Below are 8,500 nucleotides of genomic sequence, written 5' to 3'. Positions count from 1 at the left end.
CAACATTAAAAGTTGCTCCCATCAATAATTGAAATAAGCCATTTCAAAAATGGTGAAGAAATACAAAATTGGCCAATGCTCAAGAGTCCTGAAGCATCTTGGTGCAGTCCCAGAGTTAGCAGCTAAGCCTGGCTTTTTGTGATTAGAAAAGAATGAAGAAACATGACTGCCCACGTCTCTACGGGAGGGCAAATTACAAGCAGGATGCCCTGAGGATCCCTGGGCCCGGGGTGTGTGACAGTGTCATGAGGACACAGAACCTGGGGCCACCAGCAGGGCTACCTGGAGGGAGGGTGGGACCCGGACAGAGGGGCCTTCCAGAGGGAAGCAGAGCCTAGTAAAAGGGTGCAGTATAGAGAGCCGCACAACAGTGAGCGCTGGTATGTAACAGGCAGGCAGGGGGCCCTTTGCAGAATTGCAAGTCTGAGCCCCCTCAGCCTCAGCAGGGTAGTAGCTGCCCACCAAGCTAGGCTCCCACAGACTAAGCCCGGTCCATGCCCCTAGAAGTCTTCTAGCTTCGAATCCCAAGGGGAGAGCTGGGAAGGGGTCTGGGCAGAACCTGCTCCAGATGGGACAAAGAAAAAGACCTCCCAGAGGCCCCACCCAGCCTGGCTGACAGGGTCCCAGGCCTGCTTTCTTGTTCCTCCACTGGCAGGAGGTTGCTATCTTGGAAGAGAGCCACTTGTTAAACTTTTAGGGATTCTGTAGAAAGTTAACCAGTGGTGTACTCTGAAATGAGTGGGTGGCTACGGTTTCACTAAAAGTCACCGAGTGCCACCACTCGGCACTGTGCCCTGGAGAGCCACTGTGCCCCACGGCTGGGCCTGCGTTGTCACTGTGGGTGGCACGTGGTGCCCAGGTGGGGTGGGCGAGCACTTGTATGCGCGGTTCTGCCATCCCTAGCACTAAGACAAGACATTCTCAGCATAGGGACAGCACTTTTAACTCCAAACAGCTGTCTGTGATCACTGCTGTGGAGTGACAGTCATCATTCTGGTTCTCCTAGGTGAACCGAGTGCCCTGTGGTCACAGAGACAGACAGAACCATGCATCCCAAGTCTCCCAGGGGCCTCCAGCCAGGGCTCTTCCCTCCCACGGGGCCAAGCCCTGAGAGCTGGATGTGAACTTGGCCCCCACGGATCTCAGCAGGAAAGAGACCAGCAAGGATGGGCCCTCTGTAAGCCAGGCACGCTCCAGTGCTTCCACACCCCAGGACACAGGCCTGAGGTGTCCAGATGAGGGACAGGGAAAGCACTGCACCCTCAGGCACTCAGCTGGCAAGTGGCGGGCCTTGGAACCCACCCTGTGATCCCTTGGGCTTTTGGTGCCCTGGTATTGATCATTCCTTTGCTGATGATTGGAAGAGAAGGGCAGAGGACAGGCGAGGAGGAGGAAGAGGTGGATGGAGACCTCCCTGCTTCTCTACCACCGAGTCCGCAGAGATCCCGCCAGAGACACTGATTTCCAGAGGATGCCCATGACCTGCGTTGGCCCCTCCAGGGGAGCTGAAGGCCCTGGGCATTTCCTGTGGGTGCAGGGGTGGGGGCCCCACCAGGAGGAAGCACAGCTGTAGAGCAACAGGTGGAAAACAGTGGCTTTGTGAACCAATGTGTCTGGTTGCCAAATGTTGCCCAATTCACAAAGCTCCGAGAGACAAAGGGCACCTGTTTCCCTGCCCACCCCTCTGGCTGGCCAGGACCCTCTCAGGGCAGCGACAGACCCTCCGGGGGCAGTTCTTCCCCAGACCTGCTGGGCTCCGCCCAGGTCTCCCGCCAGGGTGGAGACTCTGGGGTTTCCTGCTCCTCCCCCAGGGCTGAGATTTCCATGCTCCTGGCCAGGGTGGCACCCAAGTCCCCGCAGAAATCTGAGCTCTGTGGCCCCACAGTTATCTCATCTGTGGAGACACGGCCAGGCCCAGGGGACAGGTTCTGAGAAGGAAGGTGTCAGCCAGGGCAGCCCAGAGGGCACTGGGGGCGGGCCCGGCACCAGCCACCGCCACTTCTTCCCAGAAGGATCCGAGGCCCTGGGAAAGCCCCAGACAGAAAGCAGCGGGCCGGGGCTGCCCCTCCAAAGGGGCTGCACTCTGGCCTGGGAGCGAGCTGCCCATCACACCTGCTTTCTGCTTCCTGCAAGGTCAAAGACAAAGTCAGGTGGAGCCTTCACTGAGAATGGAAGCAAAGAAGGCAAATTCCTCCACTTCCTGGGCCCCTCTGCCCAGTCCTCGGGCTCCCGGCTGCCCCCATTGACTTCCTCTCCCTCTCTTCATCGCCTCGCTGGACCCGAGCAGGGGAAGGTCTGCAGACCTGGCGAGAAGCAGAGACGGCGTTGGATGCCTGGCTGTGAGCCCACTCCACCCTACTCAGCGCCAGAGACCTGAGCAATCTCTCCACTTGTCTAAGCCTCAGTTTCTCCATGTGCAGAAGTGGCAGCCACGTCCTGGGGGAGTGGAGCCGGAAGCCGGTGTTGGATGCTCACACAGCTCTCAGTGTGCATGCCGCTGTCCACATTCACGAGCCCTGTCATAGGCCAAAACAGGGCTCCCACTCTTCCTCGAGGCTTCAGAGTCTCACCGTTCCTGGGCTTCGCCTCCCCTTCTGACTCTGTCTCGATCTCTGCTCCTCCTCTCTCTCTCTCCTTGTCCCTCTCCCAGCTTCCTTCTCCCTGCCTAGCTCCCTGTCTCGCCTCTATCCTTTGCAATACTGGAGACTGAACCCAGCACCTTCACACCAAGCTACATCCCCAACCCATTTTTTTATTTCATAGTTTGAGACAGGGTCTCACTAAGGCACTGAGTTGCCTAGATGGGTCTCAAATTTGCAATCCTCCTGCCTCAGCCTCCTAGAGTGCTGGCATTATAGGTGTGCACCGCCACACCTGGCTGTCTCATTCCTCTTAAACACACCTGCCTATAGGTATGGAGTATGCCTTCCACAGAGGACTGAGCCTCCTCTGCTACAGTACTGTACCTGCTGGCCCTGTCCCCTTTCCCACCCGACTCTGAACCTCAGAAGGAAGGGCTATGCCTGACCCGTCCCTGCACCCGAGGGCCCACATCAAGGGCCTCACTGAGGGCTGACCAGCAGAGTGTGAAAGACAAGGGTTGAGAAGCTGAGGATCCTCTCAAATCTTTTGGTTACAATTAACAGCACTCTCCTCCTCCTCTTCTTCCCAGAAGTAGAGAGAAACCAGCATGTGGGAGTAGCAGAAGCCCCGGCCCCAGGGGCGGGCAAGCTGGACCTGCCTCAGTTTCCCTTCTGTGCCTGGCGAAGACCTCCCAGCCAGCGGGGCCTTCTTGGGGAGGAGCAGGAGCAGCAGAGCTGAGCAGGACCCCAGACCTCATCAGCTGGAACAAAAAACGCCCCCTCTTCTCTCTCAATCTACTGAGCAAAGCTTAATGCTGCACAAAGCCCCCCACGCACCCTCCCAGTATTCACTTCCAGGAGAGTCAGGCTTGGAAGGTACTGCGAGTTTAGCCATCTGGTTGACCCTCGTGGACTCTACTTCCCAGAACAAACACGCTGACCTCCCGAGCAGGTGCTGTCAGGAGGACTTGGGCTCTGGAAAGCAGAGGATTGGGAGGCTCAGGAGAGCAATGGCTCTGATCCAACAACATTGCCAAATGTTACCCCATTTGTAAAGGAAACTCAGCAATCAGAGAGCTTCTCTGCTTGCCGTTCCTCTTGCCCTTCTCCACATCCTCCTCTGCCTTTCTAGACCCTCGTCCCCTGCCTGGGCCTCTTCCTTGCTCCCCTCGGGCAGGGTGGGGGCAGACTCAGTCTCTCCAGGTGGTTCCTGGCAAGTGCACCCTGGTCTCTCGGTCATGCCTTGAGCTGGGCCCCCCCCTCGATCCCCCCTTCCCCCTAGTCTGGAGCCCACCTCTTCCTTTCCATTCCTCGGCCATAGCTGGCCCTGGGCTCCTGTCTCAGCTTCTGGCCACTCTCCCTGCCTCTGTGTCCCCCACCACAGTGCACCCAGGAATCCCAAGGCATCTTCCTTGCCCTGCCTCTCTCCTTGTGATCAGTCCTAGGGAATCTGCTTCTCCTCCCTCTTTTGGGGTGTCAGCTGTATGCTGAAAACTGCTCTCCCCTGCGCCACTGTGAAAACAAGTACCCACCGCGGCCTGGAGCAGCCCAACCAGAAGTCCCACCTGGCCCTGAAGCCACCCACCCACCTTCCAGTTCTGCGCCAAGATGGAGACAGCAAGCTCCCTCTGTTCCTCCGGCTAAGCACAGATTACATTCCTGGAGGTTATAGATACAGCATCTTCAAATGACAAAAATGTATCACCTAAGTTCTACAGGTCAGGGTTTCAAACTCAGCCTCGTTGCACAGGGAGCAGACGGGGTTGTGTCCCTTCCAGGTTCCGGGGGAAGCAATCCCCTCCCCTCTCCAGCTTCTAGACGCCAACCACACTCTTTGGAACTTGGTCCCATGCCATCCCCATCTCTGTTTCTACCCTTGTGTCTCTCTTCACACTCTGACCCTCTTATGAAGACCACTGTAACACTGTTGGGGGCCCTGGGATCATCCAGAATAATCTCCCCATCTCAAGATCTTTAACTTTATCGCATCTGTAAGGTCCCTTTCGTCTTTCAAGGTAACATATTAACAGGTTCTGGGAATTGGGCATGGGTATCTTCAGGAATGATTACTCATTATATCACACCACTAGGTTGGAGTAAATTGTGCACCTACAGAGTGATGCTACAGCAACCAGTAAGTAACCTATGTGAAGCTAGATCTTCAAAACCACTGAAGAGGGATCAAAATGGAATTCTAAAAAAATGTGTGACTCAGAGGACCGCAAGAAAAAAAAACAACAGTAAAATATAAAAGCAGAGGGAACATAAATAGATAATAAAATGGCAGATTTATCACCAACACAACAAAAATTACACAAAAGGCAAATAGTCTACTCCAATTAAAAGACCTGGATTGGAAGAGTAGATTAGAAAACAAACCAGCTCGAAGCTGCCACAAGAAACTCACTAAAATAAATAACAATACAGGTAGCTTGAAAGCAAAAAGATGGAAAAATATATGGAGAGTAAACATCAAGAACAGAAAGCAGAGGCAACAACATTGAAAATAGATAAAGTGAAATTCAGAGCAAAGAAAGTATTAGAGGCAAGGAGGGCTGGTACCTAATGAGAAAAATGTCAATACACCAAGAAATCATAACGATCCTGAATGTGCATTTACCAAAAATCAGAATTGCAGGGCTGGGGATGTAGTTCAGTGGCACCATGCCTGCCTCGCAAGTGCAAGGTCCTGAGTTCGATCCCCAGTACTGCAAAAAAAAAAATCAGAATTGCAGATATATGAAGGAAGCATGGTAGAACTGAAGGAAAACAGGTCCACAGTTATACTTGAAGACTTCCAACCCTCTAACAATAATTGATACAAAGAGATAACAAAATAAAAACCAAGGTTGAAGAATTCACCATCATCAACCAATAGGATCTAAACAATATTTACAGGATGTCCACCTGACAAAAGCTCTTCAGATTCCCACAGAACAACTGCCAAGATACAGCACACAGGGACATAAAACAAACCTGAGCAACTTGTGCATATTGAAACCATACAAAGCATCTTCTCGATCAAAATGAAATTAAACTAGACTTTAGTAACAGATAACAGGAAATTTTCCAAAGATTTAAGAACTAAACATCGCACTTCTAAATCATCTACAGGTCAGAGAGGAAGTCTCAGGGAAAACATTTCTTAATTCATTGAAACATTTAATTCATTCTTAATGAGAAAGAAAATACTGTAAATCAGAAACTGTGGGATTCTGCTGCTTTTTTTTTTTTTTGGTACAGGGGATGGAACTCGGGACCCTGTGCTTTTGAGGCAGGTGCTGGAACCACTGAGCTAAATCCCCAGCCCTGTGGGATTCTGTTAAAACAGTGCTTAGCAGGAAGTTTAGAGCACTAAATGCTTAGCTTTTTTATAAGTAATTCCTTTATTATATAAATAATGAGAGTAGATAAAGATGGAAAAGATCTCTTTGAACAGAAATTAAATTCAGCTGCTCAACCTAATGTAACGCAATGGCCAATGCTTGGATTTTCTCTTCAAACAATGGTACTACAACATATATACAGCCTGATGATGGGAGGGAGCAGCACTGAGGACTGAACCCAGGGCCTTCACACTAAGCTACAGTCCCAGTCTTTTTTAAAATTTTGAGAGTGTCTCACTAAATCTTTAAATTGCCCAGGCTGGGATCTAACTTTGCTCCTCCTGCCTCAGCCCCTCAGAGTGCTTGGATTACAGGCCTATACCACCAAGTCTAGTTCTGGTAACTTTTTGTAGTACTTCATTGTTCCTAAAAGCATATTACATCAACCATTACTCATTTATTTAAATTACTTCTGATATTACACTAATCTTAATCTTTTTAATGTTTAAATACCATTAGAATTCAACTTCAATCATTTATGGAAATTTCCATGCAGGCTCAGTGAAAAATGTCCGAATGTTTATGTATTTTACTCTTCAGAGGAGTCACCTCTAGACCTCTTGGATATATCACTCTTTCCTACAAAAGTGTAAGTGACTCATGAGTTCTCTGAATTTCGGTATTAAGGAGTAGTCACTCATGTTGTCTTTCCATGTTTCAAAAGTTCTCAATTTGTCGTAATAATTTCCTTTTTTCATGTTGAAATCTGATCCAGTTGCTTTTATTTTTTTATTTTTATTTTTAATTTTTGGTACCAGGGATTGAACTCAGGTCTTTCCGCTTGCGGGGCAAGTAGCAGAACCACTGAGCTAAATCCTCAGCCATCCAGTTGCTTTTAAATAACTTTCTTTTTTTCCATATTTCTTTCCAGGAGTCTTTGAATTTTTCCAAATAACTTTCTTTTTCAGATTCTTCCTTCCATAGTCCGTCTCCTTTTTTTTATAGCTGTTAATTCAGCTTCAAGTGATTTTCTGTGAATTTTCCAGTAAGTTTTGGAATTATAATTCAGCCCTTTAACAAGAACAGTTTTGCCCAGGCCTCTTCACAAAATTTCTTCATTCAGATTCACGCTAAAATATCCACCCTTACTAAAAGGTAGCAAAAGAGCACTGAATTCTCCTTTCCAATAAGTTGGAACCATAGTACTGGGGAAGCTCTGAGCTCTTTTTGTATCCATACCTTCCCAGCTTCGGTGAGTTCTACTCCAGCCAGTTTAACCAGCAAAACACCGCATGGCTCTTTTCTCCATGAAGATGTAACAGGTAAAGCGGTGGGAATACGTTCAATTTCTAAACGATTCTCAGTTATCCGGCGTAATCGTCCTTGTAATTTAACATTCTTCCTTATAAATTCTGCTGGATTATCTGAAGATCTTATAAATGTTGATGTCAGTCGAACACTTCTTAGAAATAACATTATTCCAGCCATGGCCATCCCAGTGCTGATGTTCTGGATGAGGGGCAAGTGATCGTCCGCCCCCCCCCCCGCCCCGAGACCCACGCCACCACACTGGGGGCCGCCCCGTCACGCTGCAGGCTTCCCAAGAGCTCGCGCCACTAACTGCTTATCTTAACGGAGGACGAGTTTCACATCCACGTCTAAACTGCCACCACGACCAGGGCTTTAGCAAATGGGAAGGGGGCAGGACGAGGTGCACGGGGGAGCAGGGTGGGGGCAAAAAGGAATCAAGTTGTTTTATGCACATGTAGCAACTCCCCACCAGGAAAGTGAGCACCGGGTACTGCAAACGTGTACGAATAAACACAAAAGTCAAAAGTAAAGAAATGCGAAAGAGAAAAGCAAATTAAAACCCAAGCAAAAGAAAGAAAGCAAGCGGTAAAAATAAGAGCAGGAATCAATGAAGTTGAAGAGGGGGAAGACCTAGGCCTTTGAACAGATAAATAAAATCTTCAAAACCTCAGCAAGACTGAAGAACAAAGAGAGAAATTACTAATATCAGGAGTGAAACAAGAGCTATCTTTGCAGATCCCGAAAGTACAGTTCAAGCTGTTTAAATGTCTCTACACACATCATCTTGGTACCTGGCATGAACTAGGCTGAAAGAACTATCACAACCCACTCACATGGGATGAATTACTCGAGTAGCCTTATAACCTGAAGAAATAAAATCACAATTTTAAAAATATTTTTAAATCTCCAGACTCAGTTGCTCTCACTGTTGAAGCCTACCTAATATTTGAAGAATTATCACCAATTTTACACCATCTCTTCTAAAACGTAGAAGAAATACTGTCCCACTCATTTTGAGGCCTCTATGTTACAAAAATAGAGTACCCCATTACTCTTTGGAGAAAACCCCAAAGATATCAGTCACTTCCTTCTGCTTGCCCCATAACACACACACAAACACACGCGCACACACGCACACACACACGCACATGGCTCTCTCCTTGCTGAGAGCCACATGACCATTGCGATCTGGCCACACCCCACTGACCGTTGAGAGATCCCCTAACTCACGCTGGACATGTAATCTTAAAGAAAAACTCTCATATAGAAAATGTAGGATTA

At 48.9% G+C, this 8,500-nt stretch overlaps 1 pseudogene; it reads right to left on the bottom strand.

Moving 5' to 3' along the window:
• Window positions 1–6,687: 6,687 nt before the first annotated feature.
• On the bottom strand, window positions 6,688–7,486 carry LOC101721519 (mitochondrial inner membrane subdomain organizer 1 pseudogene; annotated as a pseudogene).
• Window positions 7,487–8,500: the final 1,014 nt, after the last annotated feature.

Source organism: Heterocephalus glaber, unplaced genomic scaffold (assembly GCF_053883595.1).
Source record: "Heterocephalus glaber isolate CG9 unplaced genomic scaffold, H.glaber_assembly_v1.0 deba00001504, whole genome shotgun sequence".
NCBI lineage: Eukaryota > Metazoa > Chordata > Mammalia > Rodentia > Bathyergidae > Heterocephalus > Heterocephalus glaber.
Note: the sequence above shows the minus strand (reverse complement) of the source record. Positions and strands in the feature narration are given on the sequence as shown.